The sequence below is a fragment of the Protopterus annectens genome, chromosome 4.part0, assembly GCF_019279795.1.
Source record: "Protopterus annectens isolate FY-2018-M chromosome 4.part0, PAN1.0, whole genome shotgun sequence".
Classification (NCBI taxonomy): Eukaryota; Metazoa; Chordata; order Ceratodontiformes; family Protopteridae; genus Protopterus; species Protopterus annectens.
In genome coordinates, this window is record NC_056733.1 from 1,091,987,959 (window position 1) to 1,092,003,568 (window position 15,610).

Here is a 15,610-nt window from a genome sequence, read left to right on the forward strand (position 1 = left end):
AGATCTCTTATAACGTCTTCTGTGTTCAGTGGACTACCATCAATGTGGTAATTCATGGGAACTGGGTTTTTTCCAAAGGGGACGACGACACATTTTTTGGCATTGAGCTTAAGGCCATGGTTCTGACACCATCATTGGTCTCAGTGAGGCCTTTCTGTAGGATGTCAACATCACTTGGGGAGTTAATAATCACTCCCAACTTGCAATCGTCTGTGAACTTTGTCAGCCAGAGTCCCTTTGTGTTGGCCTGAACTTAAGAGAAGTAGATACCAAACAGGAGTGGGCCGAGGACCGAACCCTGTGGGACTCCACATGTGACTAGTCGTCAGTCTAACTTGGAATCAGCTACTTTCACACTATGGGTTCTATCTGTGAGCCAGTTTGCAACACACCTAGTGATATAGGTGTTGATGCCTAGCTTAGTGAGTTTTTCTATGATTCCTGAGTGGGGAATGGTATCAAAGGCCTTGGCCAGATCAAGGTAGGCTGTATGAACCACCTTGCCTTAATCCACAGCTTTGGTGACTGACTCAAAGAAGTCGCCCAAGTTGAGCAGGCATGATCTACCCTTCACAAAACCAAACTGTGTGGGCTCCAGAGTTTGGAGATTCCCTATATCCTTGTTTATTAGGTCCATGATGATGCGTTCCATAGCTTTGCATATCAGACTCTCCAGGCTAATAGGTTCATAGGTTGATACTAGGCTATCTGCCCTAGGGCATTTATAAGCCTAGCCAGAGTGTGTTTGGCTTTCACCAACCTTTTAGATTAGTTGACTGTGCCTCTGTATAGTAGGTCACAGAAGGTAGCCCTTTTAAGGTTAGTTTACTGTACCTCTGTCAAGCAGGGACACAGAAGAGATCCTAGGGGTAAACTTACGATCTTCCATCCATTTGTCAATATTTCTCTTGAAGAGGGTCAATGAGGGGCTCTGCCTAACATGGATTGGGATTTTGTTCCAGTGTGAGGGGAGCCTCTGGGATATGAATCTGTCCCTCCAGCATGTCCTATTTATTTCTGTGCTGAGGTTCAAGTCCCTGGAGCGTGTAGCCCTAAGGGATTTGGATTTCCTGAGGTGAAGCATGTCCATTAATTCTGGGTTGGACATGGCCTTATACGTCAGACACAGATTGCCTCTGAGTAGGCGGTAAGCAACTGAGTAGAGCTGGAGTTTCTTTAGCCGAACTGCATAGGGCATCTGTTTGAGCCCCTTGATCCTCTTGGTGAAATACTTTTGGGGTCTTTCCAGTTGCTGCAGGTGTCGGGTAAGGTACATCCCAAATGGGGCATTGTATTCAATTATGGGCCTGATAAGTGATGAGTAGAGGGGCACAATGACCTCTCTTGATCTAGATGTGAACCCTTTCGTGATAAGGTGGGCAATATAGAAGGTCTTTCTAGCCACTTTGGCAACGTGATTGTCAAAGGAGAGATTGCTATCTACTTGGTTCCCCAAGTCCCTAATTACTTCTTCCGTACTTGATGGATTACCACCTATGTGGTAATTTGTGGGCACTTTGTTTTTCACAAAGGGAATGACTATGCATTTCTTGGCATTTAGCTTTAGACCATGACTCTGGCACCAGTTATCTGTCTCTGTGAGACCCTTTCGGAGGATGCTTCTGTCAGCCGGAGAGTCGATTACGGCACCCAGTTTGCAGTCATCTGCAAACTTGGTCGGCTATAGTTCACCCGTGTTAGCCTGTACCTCAGAGAAATATATACCGAACAAGAGAGGTCCCAGGACTGAGCCTTGTGGGACACCACTTGCAACTGGTTTAGAGTCTGACATGGCACCTGCTATTCTGACCATGTGGGTTCTATCCCTGAGCCAGTTTGCAACCCATCTTGTGACACAGGGGTTGATATTTAAGCTGATGAGCTTATTTATGATGCCCGAGTGGGGTATTGTGTCGAAGGCTTTTGTGAGGTCCAGGTAGGCTGTGTGGACTACCTTCCCTTCATCTATGGCTTTGGTAACTGTTTCAAAGAAGTCGACCAGGTTCAAGAGGCAAGATCTGCCCTTAACAAAGCTGAATTGGGTAGGATCCAGTGTCTGGAGGTTCCCAATGTCTTTGTTTATGATTTCCATGATGATACGCTCCATAGCTTTGCAGACCAGGCTAGTCAGGCTTATAGGGCGACAGTTTCCAGGGTCTGTTGTGGCATCACCCTTGTGGAGTGGGACCAATGTTACTGCATGCCATTCCTTGGGTACATATCCTGTAGTAAGGCTGAGACTGAACAGTGACTTTATATGAGGGTTTAGTTCTTCTTGGAGCTCGTGTAAGACGCAGCCCGGGACACCATCCGGTCCCATTGATGCTGTGTTTTTTGCTTTGGAGAGGACAGCTCTCACCTGTGCATCTGTGATCTCAGGAAGGCTACACTCTGTTGGGATAGACATTTGCTCTTTCGGGGGGGAAGGGGGGGTTTGCACTGAACCGTTCTGCCAGGATGTTGGCAATGTCTGTGGGTTCAGTGTATTTTTTGTCATTTTGCTCACAGCATATCTGAGAGTTGCCTCCCAGGTTTCTGACATAACTAAAGAAGGCCTTGTGATTATCTTTAGTGTCTTGTGCAATTTTTCTTTCGAAGCTGGCCTTAAATGATTTTATGAGGGATCGTAGTTTCTTGCTAGTACTGATCAGAGACGCATTCCCTTTATGGGATTTTACTCTATCATGTAGTAGCTTTCTCCTTCTGTTGTATAGCTTATTTATGGCCGGGGTCCATCAGACAGGTCTCCCATCTTTGGAGGAGTGAGTCTTGGTTTTATTTGGGATATCATGCTCCATGCATTCCTGTAGGTGTCCATAGAATGCTTTTGTAAAGGATTCTGCATTTTGGGCCGTATTTTCCACTGGCCTGGGGGCTTTGAAGGATTCCACCTCGGTTTTGAGAAGTGTGAAGTTTGCTTTTGAGAAGTTCTTCACCGTGGTTTCCTTGGCTAGGGGTGGGGATGGAATATGGATGTCCAGTGAGATTTGTTTATGGTCTGATCTTACCAATGAGGGGTATACCTCTGGTGTGGAACATAGAGACCCCATGTTGGTGATGACCAGATCCAATATGTTTTCCCCTCTTCTGGGAGTGGTGACTAGTTGTTCCATAGCATTTGAGTTTATAAATTCTAGGAACCATTGGGCGAGGGTGTTTGGGCTTGAGTAGTTTTCCCAATCAATGGTTGGGTAGTTGAAGTCACCCAATATAATGGTGTTTGGAGAGACCTTCATATTCTCTAGTGTTCTCAGGAAAGCCGAGTGAGGTTCCTGTGTTTGGGAGGGTGGTCTGTAGCAGGCTACAAACTGAAAGGCAGTTTTCCCCACTGTTAGTTGCACATGGATGGTCTCTGATGCTTCGTGCAGTGACACTAACCTGGAGGTGTGGGTATCTTTGATAAATATGGATACTCCCCCTCCTTTTGTTGTTCGGTCCGAGTTTTTGGGCCGGAACGCATGGTATGAAGTACAACCTGTTAGTGCTGGGATGCTCTCAGGAGCCATGAACCAGGTTTCTGTTACTGCACAGATATAGATATTCTCCATACTGAGGAGAGTCTCGAGTGTGTGCATCTTGAGGTTTAGACTTCTGGCGTTGAGCAGCATTACCCTTAGTTTTTTTTTTCTTTGTGTTGTCTATGGAGGTGGGTTTGTCTTTTGAGCCTTGCCCAAAAAAGGCACTATGGGGGAGGCAAGAGCCTTTGCCAGTATTCGAAAGCCCAGGGGTGACAGGTGCAAGCCGTCCCTAGTGAAGCAACGTGGCTTGTCGAGCATGTCATCCCAGGCTGACAGACACTGGATCCCCTTTGAATGACACCAATACTTTAACCAATTGTTAAAATTGATCATTTTATCTTTATACTGTGGCATCATTCTTGGTGAGGGTAAGATGCTACTCAAGGTCAGGGTCATACCGGCCTGGGCTACATGATCAAAGAGCTCCTCTACGTCTTTTTTCATGTAGTCCAGGGAGGTACATCTCAGGTCATTCACACCAGCATGGACAATAATGGAGTCATATTTGTACTTGCTTTGGAGTGACCTGAGTGCTTGTGTTATGTGGCGGATCCTGGCACCCGACAGGCAGCTTACAGTGACCTTCTCCTTGTTCAGCCTGGTGAGTGGGACGTCAGTGTGTCTGACAATAGAGTCACCTATTACAAGTGTATTAGGTGTGTTGCTTAGCCTTAAGGGCTGTGACTGTGTGGCACACTGACTTTGTGAGCTATGTGCTACGTGGGTATTGTTTCGTGGTAGGGGTTGCTTGGATGTCTGCTTTGGAGGTCTCTGCTGCTTAGGCAGATTTTTATTTAGAGCCTCCGGGTATGATTTTGTGTGTTTATATGTTTGGTTTGCTGATCTATGTGAGACTGGATTTGTGGTGTGTGCAGTTACCTTCTGCTCCTGACAGGCTGTGCCAGTACTGGGTTGAGAGAGCTTAGCCTCCAGTTTGGCTATATAGTTGCATCTCTCACATATATTTGAGCTTTCTGGGAGGAGGAGAGGGTGGTCTGTATACATAAGGCAGTTGTAACACTGCCTCAAGATTCCCAGATTCACCAGATGGACTGGAGAGTAAACCCAAAACTGACCTTTGGACATGTCTGAATAATATAGGGAACTACTTATTGACTGATCAGAAAGAACCAATTGGGAGCAAGTGCTTAAAAGGAGCATAAGAGAATGTAGTGCTAAGTTAATTTGTGTTTACCTATGAGATTACTTATATGAGCAAGTGCAGGGCTTTAGAATGAAAATAGAGTGCTTATTTTGAGATTTAGAGCAGTTCTAAGGGAAAAAGTGAAGAGCAGACTTTTGGAGCTGGGAATAGTTTAAACCTGTTTAAGCATCGCTGCCCGACGCTGCTCTGTGTGCAAGACCGTGCAAAAAGAGAGTTGCAGGGTTTTAAGAGAGAAAGAGAGATCAAGGAGTTTGGAATTGACCCAAAATGGCCAATAAAACTACAGCTTCTAGTCAGTAACCACTCCTACAGGGACAGACAGGCTGCTCAGTGTTAACCACTGCCACTGGTGAACACAGAGACTTCCCTTTAGCCCAAGCAAGCACTGGCCTCCAAGAAACTTACAAACAGTTCAAAACAGCAAATCTGTAACTGAACTTTCTTACATTTCAGAAAGTGAGAAAAAAGCAAGATTTTTTTTTTTTTTTTTTTTTTTAGTTTAAAGGTAGCAGAGATACACAAGTAGCAAAATAGTCAGAACAGTGCAATAAATGACCCCACACTTGAGTGCTAGGCCAGAGTCAGGTAAAATGCAATTTTAAGAAGAAAAACTATTTTAAATTAAGTGCAACACAGAAAATGCAGTAAACAGGCTCTAGATGTGTTCTAAATACTGTTTCTAATACAGATATCAACTTTAGCAGGCCGGAAAATGCCGAAAAGTAGGCAGCAAAGCAGTAATTTTAAACAAAAAATCAGAAGAAAATACTTAAAATCTCAAAAGTGTCTCCTTTCTTCTTTCAGCGTTTTCTCCCCTTGGTAGGTGCTTCAGCAACAACTGACAAGCCTGGAAAGACGCCAAAACCACGAGGCAGCAGGGTTTTAAGAGAGAGAGATCACGGAGTTTGGAACTGACCCAAAATGGCCAATAAAACTACAGCTTTTAGACAGTAACCACTCCTACAGGGACAGGCAGGCTGCTCAGTGTTAACCACTGCCACTGGTGAACACAGAGACTTCCCTTTAGCCCAAGCAAGCACTGGCCTCCAAGAAACTTACAAACAGTTCAAAACAGCAAATCTGTAACTGAACTTTCTTAAATTTCAGAAAGTGAGAAAAAAGCAAGATTTTTTTTTTTTTTTTTTTTTTAGTTTAAAGGTAGCAGAGATACACAAGTAGCAAAATAGTCAGAACAGTGCAATAAATGACCCCACACTTGAGTGCTAGGCCAGAGTCAGGTAAAATGCAATTTTAAGAAGAAAAACGATTTTAAATTAAGTGTAACATAGGAACTGCAGTAAACAGGCTCTAGATGTGTTCTAAATACTGTTTGTAATACAGATATCAACTTTAGCAAGCCGGAAAATGCCGAAAAGTAGGCGACAAAGCAGTAATTTTAAACAAAAAATCTGAAGAAAATATTTAAAATCTCAAAAGTGGCACCTTTCTTCTCTCAGCGTTTTCTCCCCTTGGTAGGTGCTTCAGCAACAAATATCAAGCCTGGAAAGACACCAAAACCACAAGGGAGCAGGGTTTTAAGAGAGAGAGAGAGAGATCAATGAGTTTGGAATTGACCCTAAATGGCCAATAAAACTACAGCTTCTAGGCAGTAGCCACTCCTACAGGGACAGGCAGGCTGCTCAGTGTTAACCACTGCCACTGGTGAACACAGAGACTTTCCTTTAGCCCAAGCAAGCACTGGCCTCCAAGAAACTTACAAAGAGTTTAGAACAGCAAATCTGTAACTGAACTTTCTTACATTTCAGAAAGTGGGAAAAAAGCAAGATTTTTTTTTTTAGTTTAAAGGTAGCAGAGATACACAAGTAGCAAAATAGTCAGAACAGTGCAATAAATGACCCCACACTTGAGTGCTAGGCCAGAGTCAGGTAAAATGCAATTTTAAGAAGAAAAACGATTTTAAATTAAGTGCAATGGAGCAATAGCTTCCAGGGTTTGTAGTCACTCCTCCTTTGTGGAGAGGGATGACTTTAGCAGTGCGCCATTCGGTATGGACAAAGCCTGAGGTGAGGCTGTGATTCAACAGGGCACACAGGTGAGGTGCCAGTTCACTCTGTAGTTCATGTAGAACACAACCAGGGATATTGTCCGGTCCCATAGAGGTTGTATTCTTGGCCTTGAACAGTGCTGTTTTAACCTGTGCAGCAGTAGCACTGGATGCCTGGCAATCTACTGGTATTGTGATTGGTCCTTTGGGGGGGAGGGGTAAGGTTGGCACTGAATCTGTCGACCAGTATACTGGCAATATCTGTTGGCTCGATATAGAAGGCACCATCGTGCAGTAGCTCAGAGCAAATCTGGATATTGCCGTGGAGATTCTTTACATAACCATAGAAGGCCTTGTGATTGTCTTTACTATCTGCTGCAATTCTGTTTTCATAGCTAGCTTTAGAGGATTTGATGAGGGATCTCAACTTTTTGTTGAGGCTGATAAGGGAGTTTTTCCAGTCTTGGGACTTCACCTTATCTGCATCATTTTCCTCCTTCTGTTGTAGAGTTTGTTTATGACAGGAGACCACCAGATTGGCTTCCTTTGTTTGGAGGACAGCATCTTGGTTCTATTGGGTATGGCAAGATCCTGCATTTGTGTACGTGTTCATACAGTGCATTGGTGTATGATTCTGCAGTCACGCAACTATTCTCCATTTGCATGGGTGCCTTGAAGTTAGCCACCTCTGTCTTTAGGAGCACAAAGTTAGCTTTGGAGAAGTTTTTCATGGTGGTTACCTTTGCTGGGGAGAGGGAGGGATGTGCATTTTCAAGGTGATTAGTTTGTGGCCAGTTCTAACTAGGAAGGAGCTGACTATTGGTTTAGAGCAACGGTCGCCCATGTTAGTAATGACCAGATCAAGGATGTTGCTACCTCTAGTGTGGGTAAGAACGAGCTGGTCCAGGGCATTGGAATTAATGAACTCCAGGAAGCGTTGGGCAAGTGTATCGGTACATGTGTAGTTTACCCAGTTAATGGAGAGGTAGTTGAAGTCGCCTAGTAAGATAGTGTTAGGTTGGACCCTAATAAGTGCAAATCTTGGGACATGGTTGGGGACCTATAGCAGGCTATGACCTGAATCGCTGTCTTACCCAATGTTAGCTGCACCTGAAATATCTCTGATGTGTTATGTTGGGCTACCAGTCTGGAGGTGCATGCATCCTTTATGAATATGGAAACACCACCACCTTTGGAGCTTCAGTCCAAGTTCTGGGGCCAAAAGGTGTGGAATGAGTTATAGCCTGGTAGTGCAGGGGTGCTTTCTGCTGCCTTGAACCAGGTCTCTGTTACAGCACAAATGTCGATGTTTTCCATTTTAAGGAGTGCTTCAAGCAAGTGCATTTTGAGATTTAGACTTCTAGCTTTGAGCAGCATGACCCTCAGATTGCATTTGTTTGTAGCTGTTACGGTGGTAATTTGGTCTTTGGAACACCACCTAATAAAGGCACTATAGGGGTGGCAAGAGCCTTGGCCAGTATTCAGAAGCCCAGGGGTGACAGATGCAGGCCATCTCTGGCAAAGCATCGAGGTCTGTCAATCATGTCATCCCAGGCAGACAGATACTGGATCTCCTTAGAGTGATACCAGAAACTTAGCCAATTGTTGAAATCAATCATTTTCTGCTTGTACTGTGGTATCATTCTGAGTGATGGTAGGATGCTGCTCAGGGCTAGGGTCATACCCACCTGCATTACACAATCCGAGAGCTCCTCCATGTCTCTTTTCATGTTGTCCAGGGAGGTACATCTCAGGTCATTCACACCCACATGTACACTGACAGAGTCATATTTATACCTGTTGTTGAGGGACCCGAGTGTGTGCGTTATGTGGTGGATCCTGGCACCTGACAGGCAACCAACTGTTACTTTCTCCTTATTCAACCTAGTGAGTGGGACATCAATGTGCCTCACTATCAAGTCACCTATGACTAGTGTGTTGGGCATGTTGTTTCCCTTAGAGGCTTTGGTTGAGTGGCACACTGTTTAGCAGAGTTATTTGTCTCATGATTAGTGTTGTGTTGTGGTGGTCGAGTGTGTTTCTGCCTTGGAGGTCTCTGCTACTTGGGCAGATTTTTTATTGAGAGCCTCCACAGAGGTGGGTGTGTGGTTTGTGTTTTTATGTGAAGGCAGTGCTGGTGTGTGTTCTGGAGGGCTGTGTGTTCCATGTTGTGTGGTGCAAGTGTTGACCTCCTCCTCTTGACCAGCTATTCCAGTCTTGGCTGGAGAGATCACATTAATGTATTGAAACCACAGAAAGAAGTAGACATTTCTGCAGTCAGCTTGCAAGCTAAAGTGCAAAACAGGAGAGACGAGGGAGTCAACTCTAGAAATACAGGTGCCAGATATTCTCCCCAGCTTCACAAATCCCAACAATACAGAGACTGACACAAACTATAAGGCTTCAGTGCTGAAACTTTCAACAACCTCCTATCTTCTTATAACTGGTCCTTCCTCTACAATCTCCCTCTAGAAGATGTAGTTCTGGCCTTTAATAAAATGTTTCTTGACACACAAAACTTCCTAACTCCCATAAGGAAAATAAGAGTCAAAACTCTGTCTGCCTCCTGGCTAACACCAGCCAGCAGAACCCTTATGAAGCAGCATGATTGTGCTTGGGGAAAAATTGAATAAATCCAAATCTCCCACTGATCTTCAAAAATACAGGGAGTTATGTAACATAATCAAAAGAAATGTCATTTCAAACAAAACTATTTCAACAATCCACTCAACAACCCACACTCCAATCCCCAAAAATTCTGGACATTTGTAAATAAGTTGCTACATCCTGGGTCCCCAGCACCCCAAAATCCCTGCCCTAATAGTTCTGCTTCTGAAACTGCCACAGTCTTAAATTCCTTCTTCATTAACTCTATCCGTAATCTTACAAAAAAATATATATCACAACACCCTCACCCTTACCACTATCCATTCCTCTAGTTTTATTCTTAGACCTGTACCCACAACTTATATCAAGTCCCTTCTCTCCAAACTTAAAACTTGCTCTCCATCAGCAGATAACCTACCTCCTCAATTCCTAAAAATTGCTGCAAATTCTATTGCTCTCCCTATCTCCACTTTGATCAACAGATCCATCAAGGCAAATATAGTCCCCGACATCTGGAAAAAGTTCTATATCTTACCTCTACATAAAGGTGGAAGTGAAACAGACCCTTCCAATTTTAGACCCATTGCTATACTATCTCCTGTATCAAAAATCCTAGAAACGTGCATTCATCGACAACTCCTTGATTACCTAGTTAAAGAAAACTTTTTATCCCCCACACAGCATGGCTTTCGCCCTAAATACAGCACTACTACAATAGCCACATTTTGTGATAACAACATGCTCATCTCCTGCTTATTTCTCGATTTATCCAAAGCCTTCAACACTGTCTTAGTTTACTCCTAGCTAAGCTAGTATCTCTCAACCTCTCAATCTCTACTCTTTCCTTGTTTTCTAGCTACCTTACTAACAGTTTCCAAGCTGTGAAATGGCAATCTAACCTCTCCTCCTTTCTACCTGTTCACACGGTGGTACCCCAAGGCTCCATCCTTGGACCCCTTCTGTTTAACATCTTCATCAATAACCTGCACTCTGCTTGCCCACTCTCAACTGTTATTCAATATGTTGATGATTCCACAATCATCTCCTGCTCCAAAGATATCACTCACCTTCACACCCTTACCCAAGAGTCTCTTCATTCTACTGAAAACTGGCTTAACTCAAACCAACTTATAATAAACCCCAAGAAAACAAAACTTCTTCTATTCCTTCCAAAAATTATGCAACATAACAAAGACACCTTCTCAGTCTCTTCCCTAACCAATACAATTATCTCTACCAAATCTCACACTAAACTCCTAGGTGTCAATATTAATGACCACCTAAGGTTCGATCTACACATTCAGCAATGCATAAAAAACACACCAAAAATTAGGCCTCCTACACAGACCCAAAAAATTTCACAACAATGCCTCAAGACTCTCCCTAGCACAAGCCCTTCTACTACCAACTCTACTCTACAATGCCCCTTACTCACATATCTCCAAACTAATCTCATGACTAAATTAGAACATACTTACAACAAAGTTGCAAGGTTTGCTGCCAACTTATATTATCGCACTCATCACTGTATAGCCTTACAAAACCTGCATTGGTTTGAATTCAAACACCAGCTTCAACTTCCCCAGCTACAACTAGCTCATTCAGTCTTACACACACCATCATCCCATGCTTCCCTCTTCACTCTCATCCAGCCATATATCCCATATATCGTCCAGCTCACTACAGCACCAGTTACAAGTCAGTAAATGCAATAATAAAATTGGTAAACTACTCTATAGTCATTCTGTAGCCTCAGCCTGGAATAACTTACCACTAAATGTCAGAACTATCACAAATCCCAACTCCTTTAAATCCGCCTTAAAAGACAGCTTCCATTCATCCTGGTGCTGCCATTGCAATGACCCAACATAATTACAATGCTGTCTCCCTTCTTGCTACCCACTTGGTTAGCCTTCCTCACTTAGTGTCTCAAGCAAACGTTATTCCTCCTCAGGATTCACCTCTTCTCCTCTCTTTTGTCTTTCATTCAAGCTAAACTCTTTAAAACTCTTGCCCCCTCCAACTTTTCTCAGTTTATTTACTGCTGACAGACTGTTTTGCTAATTTCCTGCTCTGCTTAAACAGAAATGTGTTGCAAATCTGTTACTCTCTCTATTGTACTTCTGGGTCTCATTTTTTTATTCTCATTGTTAATTTTCTGTATAATTGATTTTGTAACTTTATTTTATTTATTTATTTTATTTTACATTTGTTGACCGGGCTAGTCTAGCTGGATACATATCCTTTTTCAGTAGAGGCCCGAGGAGAAAAGCTCCCAATAATGAGAAAAATAACACACTACAATTAGATAGAGGTACAACATTATAAAGATAACAAACAGTATGACATCAGTATATACATGCTAGTAGAAAAAAATGCTTAAGCTAAGGAGGTGACAGGACAAGCTATGTTGGTAACATGACATGGGTACAAGTGGGGGAACTTGAACTACTGATATTTTGAAATACGTATATCTTTTGTATATTGCTACTGTTGTTTTTAAATTGTACTTTCTTTGGTAATTCTGGAGCTTTTCTCCTCGGGTCTCTGCTGAAAATGGGTTTCTGCTCAGGCGGACTAACCCGGTTAACAAATGTCAAATAAATAAAATAGTGTTAGAGAAGCCCTTGACAAAATTCAAAATCAGAAAGTATGAGAATTTCTCTTAGGAAAAAAAGGTGTGGTTCAATAAATGACTGTCAGAACTAACTGACAAAACATAAATTACAGATGACACATGGAAAGAAGGTTAGACCGAGTCCTTGCAGAGTACTGCACTCACAGAAACAGTAAGAGAAGTTCAAAAGATGTTCAAACTAGTAGACAGAATTGAAAATAGGAATGAAACAGTCTAGTTCATAGGTTCATACTAGGCTATCTGCCTGAGGGCATTTATAAGCCTAGCCCATAGTTTTGTGGCTTACGCCACCCCTTTTGTATGGGGAACTATACCCATTATTTTGCTGTGCCTCTGTCTAGCAGTGACACTGAGGTAATCCCTGGAGTATATCTGCGATCTCCCATCCATTGGTCAAGATTTCTCTTGAACAAGGCCAGCGAGGTGCTCTGCCTCACATATACCGGGATTTTGTTCCACAGCATAGGGAGTCTTTGGGTGATGAATCTATCCCTCCAGCACGTCCTATTAATAGCCGTGTCGAGGTTTAAGTCTCCTGCCCTTGTGGCTCTGACGGATCTAGATTTTTTGAGGTGAAGCATATTCATCAAATCTGGGTTTGACATGGCCTTGTATGTCAGGCAAAGGTCACCTCTGAGCAAGCGGTGCGACTGAATAGAGCTGGAGTTCTTTCAGTCGGGCAGCATAGGACAGATTTTTGAGACCTTTTATCCTTTTGGTGAGGAACTTTTGTGGCCTCTCCAGCTGCTGCAAGTGTCGGGTCAGATACATTCCGAATGGGGCATTGTACTCAATCATTGGTCTGATGAGTGATGAGTATAGGGAGACTATGACCTCCCTTGATCTAGATGTGAATCCCTTCATGATAAGGTGGGTAATGTAGAAGGTCTTCCTAACTACTTTAGCTACATGGGTGTCGAATGACAGGCTACTGTCAACCTGGGTCCCCAGGTCCCTGATAACTTCTTCTGTGCTCAGAGGATTACCACCTATATGGTAGCTAGGGGTAACCTTGTTTTTCCCGAAGGGTATGACTATGCATTTTTTGGCATTTAACTTTAGGCCATGGCTCTGGCACCAGTCATCCGTTTCTGTGAGACCCTTCTGAAGGATATCTGTGTCAGATATGTTTTCGACTACGGCGCCCAGTTTGCAGTTTGTTCCTAAACATGATGAAAGTATTAGATTCTGTAATTACTTTTGAAAACTGAACAACATTCCATGATGGTACCTATTTCTTCCCAAATGAACTGATAAATCGATAAAGAAAATAGGAAGGGCCCGATACTCAGCAACACCAAACATAAAGGGATAGTAGTAGATACCACTTACCTCTTCTGTCAAAGAAAAAAAATGCCTTTGTGACCTCTGATGAGCTATTTCATTTTGTTACCACTTGGCTTTTCAGGAAATCCATATGACAAGCAGGTTTAGAAAAATAAACCAAGGGTACCTTATAGGAAGATGAGTCATAGCACCACACCTAGAAAAAGCAAAGCCCATAAAAATGCTTTTCTTGACTAGCTGGGTACTTCTGAATGTTTGAATTTAATTCTGTGGCCATTGCTTGCCCTTTAATATATCTCATGAGGGGGAAATCGCTTGAGAAGGCACAATGAGGTAGAAACAGCATTTAATGAGCTAAAGAGGATCCTTTGTTCTAAACTTCTGATAATGACTTTTGAGTTTACTAAACTGTTTATCTTACACACCAGAGACATATCTGGGGACAGTGCTATCTCAAGACATGTGAGGTGAGGCGTACCCTGTGCACTCTGTTAGCAGGTGGTTGAACATAGCAAAAACAAGATACTCAGATTTTAACAGACAGTGTCTAGAAATAAAGTGGTCTTTTGATGCCCTGAAGTACTATTTGTTCGGTAGGCACTTCAAGTAAGCGACCCATCATGCCCCATTGCAAAGATTAAATAGGTAGAGTAATGGCAATAAAAAGCAGTACCAGTGGGCACTATCCCTTCATCCCTTTCAAAACACAGTGACCCACAGGCTTGGCCCAGCCAGAAAAAATGTTGATGGTTTGTCAAGGGCCTACAGCCGTCATTATGAGTCTAAAACTTTTGTTTTTGTGCTTGCGGGGTCCTGGAGTAACTGCTAGATGTTGGATCTGGAAAATGAGCAGTGCATATTCAAAATGTGCATTGCAGTGTGTGGTGTATACACATTTTCACAGATAAGTAGCTAGGCAGTATTTGGTATTAGTCAACTAAAAAGGCACTGATTTCCAATTAAGGCTGTATAAAAGGATGCAACCTGGAGGGCTGGATTCAGTTTCTCATCTGAGGAGCAGCAAAAGGGAAGACCATGAAAGTGCAGAGATGCCAGCCCATTCAGGGAAAGAAGTGGAGTTATAATAGGTAAAGTCACTTCAGTGCAAAGCTGGAATTAATCCATGGTTGAGACCTGCAGCTATGGACCTTTAAATACAACCCACTGGTTGAAAGGCAGACTGAGTCTGAAAAGTTACTTTAAAAAATTGTTATACATAATTCTGAGAGGATTTGTTTTATAATTGGATTTATAAACCTATTTTATATATCTGTGTCTCCAGTGTTTCTTCTAAGAATTGTTAAATGTGTGTGCACGGTTCCCCTTTATAATCTTGAAATACTGAAATCTCGAATTTCAGTATCCCAAGACCATAAATGCAAATTTTTAAAATAGCGAAAGTGCATAATCGCGAATTCGAATACCTCGAATTCACAGTTATGGCTTTACGCTTCGTCACGTCCAGTGTTTTCTGTGGATGGTGTACAATGGATGTCGTGTGTGGATTTAGGTACGATTTAAGGTAAATGAGTGTTTTGTAAGGGTTTTGGGAGGGAGTTTGAATGTATGTGAGTGTGTTTGCAAGTTGTACGTGTGGGTTAGGGTAGGCAGGTGAAAGTATGAGTGTGTAAGTGTCGGATGTATTGGTGTTTGTATATGTATGATGTGTGTGTCTGTGAGCCAGGGACTGGAATGTCTGGGTGTGAGTTTACTATCTTTTCCTGTTTGTGCGATCTCGGAGTTAGTATATATAAGTGGGGAGGCACAGCCCCCCACATGGGGGGTGCAGGGGAGCTTACCCCCCTGCTTATATGTAGTGTAGGTGTGTTGATTTGTGTTGTTGTGTTTGTGTATATAGTGTGGGTAGGATAGTGTATGTGTTCTGTGGTGTGTGATGGATATGTGTTCGCGATTTTGTATTTCGCGGTTTTGGGGTTTTAGGATTTTGAACTTTCGCCTTTATGGTTTTGAGATAGTGAAATTCAAGATTTCAGTATTTAGAGTTATAAAGGGGAACTGTGTGTGCACACGTGTGTGTGTGTGTGTGTGTGTGTGTGTGTGTGTGTGTGTGTGTGTGTGTACAGCCTCCAGCGGAGGGCACTTTTGGTGGTAGATAGAATCATAAGACCTTGATTTACTTATCAAAAATGTCTTATGTATAGCTTTTATCACAGTTTTAAATTACATACAATATGTCCCAGTGAGTGTAACGTGGGAAGGAGGCAACAATATGTACCCTTCAAGTCAGCATCGCTCATTTCAGCTACTGAATTTTTGTATGAACATGCCAGATGCCAAACTGTTTCACAAGATTTGACTAGATATAAAATTGTGATACGGCAACTTTCACTTCACCAAAACTTGCAACTAGCAAAAATAAGAAATAGAGT